The following is a 3,046-nucleotide window of genomic DNA, read 5'->3' on the forward strand; positions in this document are numbered from 1 at the left end:
CAAATTACAAAATCTTTCCATCAAATTCATTGCTTCAAATTTTAAACTATACTTTCAGGTAAAGATTATATACCTTTTGGCTTAATTGTAGAGATGTCACTTGGCAGTTTTTAGGTTAAAAAATACCACTTATAATTCATTTTAAAGGGTCGTTATTCTGTTGGTAAGCTGATTGTACCTCAAGAATTCGACACATCCATCAGTGTATTGCCGGATTGTACAAAGAAGCGAGAGAAAAAACATTTCTTGTATCGGTAAGTGGAATATTTTAATCTTTAGACTGTGACTTTTCTAGAAACATAAAATCTTCCGAAATAAAATGATTATTCTCAACAATACAAGTGATAGCGCATGCTTATCTATTCTCTTTAAAGCGACCGGGTCGAGAAGAGCTCGGTTTCCATGAAAGGTACTTGTTTTGGAGAACTAATTTTATTATTTTCTTGACCCTTAAGAGGGTTATATTGTAATTACTTTTATCGTTTACAGGTAGAAAGTTTACGACGGACGAGGTGCGAAAACGGATGCTTCGTTCCAGAGACCTTATCTGCGAATTCAACCAGACGAATTTACGATATTATGGATGACGAAACCCTTTCGCTCGAGCTGAGAAGGATCGGAGAAGAGGGAAAATCAAAGTTGGACCTCAAGGCTACCAACGTCAACGAATCCTGGCTTGTTGGCATGAAACGTCAGGCATCTGCAATTCTTCACATCTTCACATTATGTTCTGCACACTTTACGATCGAGCAATATTCTTGTCCCAGCAGAATATTTCGAAAAAACAGGTAATTTTCTTTCCGAAAGGATTAATTGTAGCTTACTCTTAGGTTCCAAATAAAGGGGGGGGGGTGAAAATTTTCTAGATTTTAATAAACGGGGGGGGGCTAATTGTACTTCTTAAACCCAAAAATAAGATAAAAATAGCTGAAAATATTCTTAGAGATTAATAAACGGGGGGATCCTAATAAGGTCCGGGGGGTTTGGAAAATTTCGAAAATTAACAAAGGGGGGGTGTTTATTTGGAACCTAAGAGTACGTATACTAGTTGTTTCGAGGCAGTACTGTACCATTATTTTACGTCATATCAATCATCTTGTGCGTGCTAGGAGAGCACCACGAAATATATCATCAATAAATTACAAACTCTTTGTCCTTTTTTTGACTCCGAAACGGCCATTACTCCGGCCATTACTCTCTTTTTCGCATCCTTTAATAACAAACTCAGTAGCATTTTGGTGAAATAATTAATACCTATTCCTTTCTTTCCTTGATCTGAAGAATTTTGGGGACAGAAACAAACTACGATCATCAGTTGCGGACAAACTTTTTCCAAAAAGGGCTCCAGATATCCTGAGTTTATGGTTTTTGAACCTTTTCAGAATAAAATGAAAAATATACTAAAATGGGAGATGAAATTTCTCGGTTGAACAGTGCCAGTAAACGTTTTAAGACTAGTTATTTGATTTTTCTTGAGTTTTGTTCAAAATATTTCGTGCACAAGGCATTTCCAAAGTTTATCGAAAATTAATTTCACGGTTGACACCATCCCCGAAACCCGCAAAATTTTATCCCATTAAAGAGGAGTCTGTTTCCTTTTTGTGACTCTTTTAATTCTTTGTTTTAACGGTCAATTGTATTTTGTCCCTTCCACAGAAATCTATTGCTAAGAAGTTAGAATAGAATAAAAGAATCTCTTAAACCCTACACGATCCTCTTTTTTAGCCTGTAAATTTACAGTCAATAGAGATGGGAGAATAGTTCAGTACCCAACATCTCTTATGTTTTTTTTTTTTGTTTTTTCGGACATTTTTATTCTAATAACATTTTACCAGCTAATGCTGATTTTCAGTCTGATCGATTTTATGGAATGCAAGGGTGCATAGATGGCAAAATAAAATTACGAGAATATCTCTTCGTCATTGAAATTTTGTCCCGCCACTTTTTCTTGACACACTGTATAAAAATTTCCAAAATCTCAAACGTCATGCTCATGTGCGTGTTACCCCGCCTCGCTCGGGGGTATAAGATCTTTATAATGGACATTTTTTCAAGTTTAAAAAAAACCAGAGTCGTTTTACACGAGGCGAATCAAAATCTTCTAACTAAGATAGGTGGAATAATAGACCTTTTCATAAACTACGTTGCGAACATCACATGCCTCGTTTTGAAATTATTGCCATGGTGATTAACTCCCAGCGGATTTTATCAAAACTACTTCCCTATTCATAAAAAAATAATTTGATGTCTCAAGAAACATAATCACCATAGTAATTGTTTGAATACGAGGCAAATGACGTAATTTATGAGAAGGTCTATTATTCTGCATCCGGTAGAGATTGGGCACTTTTCAGCATCATTTTCTTCGAAGTATGTAGTATACATTTACTTTCATATTCATTCGAGGCTAAAAGATATGAAAGAATCACAATGAGTAAAAAATCTCGTAAAAGTACAGCATATTTTTATGTGACTTTTTTGTTGACGTGTAGAAATTCATGGAAATGAACTGTACGAATCATTCCGTTTTATTGATATGATTGATCTATATTGGTAGAAAACGCGAAGCAAAAATATTTCATAATTCATTTCTTTTAAAACATTTCAGGGCTAAATGTTTGCGTTCAGTCGGAAGTGGAGCGGCCTGTGACCTACCTTTTGTCACGCTGTCCGTCAAGTAATCTACAATTGTGTTATAGCGACCTCAGGCTTGAAGATTACGTCAGCTGGAATAACACAGAATTGAAAGTTACCGATGGCATAAGTATCTTTGATCGTGTTCGTTTCTTCAAAGGTAAGCGATAAGTACCGCTTACCCGACACACAGATCAGATCTGTAGAGCCTGAAGGGCTAGATAGGCAACTTTAAGCTTAAAAAACATGCTTCACTTTTCGATAAAGGCCGCGGATCTAGACCAATGAAGTATAAGCCCGAAGGGGAAGTCAATCTCCTTGGTAGGAGTTGCGCGGCCTTGAGCGGCTCGCCTGGTTTTTGCACAAATGACAGATTGAAACTAAAATTTACCGCTAAATTTCGAAAAAAATA

Source organism: Clytia hemisphaerica, unplaced genomic scaffold (assembly GCF_902728285.1).
Source record: "Clytia hemisphaerica strain Z4C2 unplaced genomic scaffold, Clytia hemisphaerica genome assembly, whole genome shotgun sequence".
NCBI lineage: Eukaryota > Metazoa > Cnidaria > Hydrozoa > Leptothecata > Clytiidae > Clytia > Clytia hemisphaerica.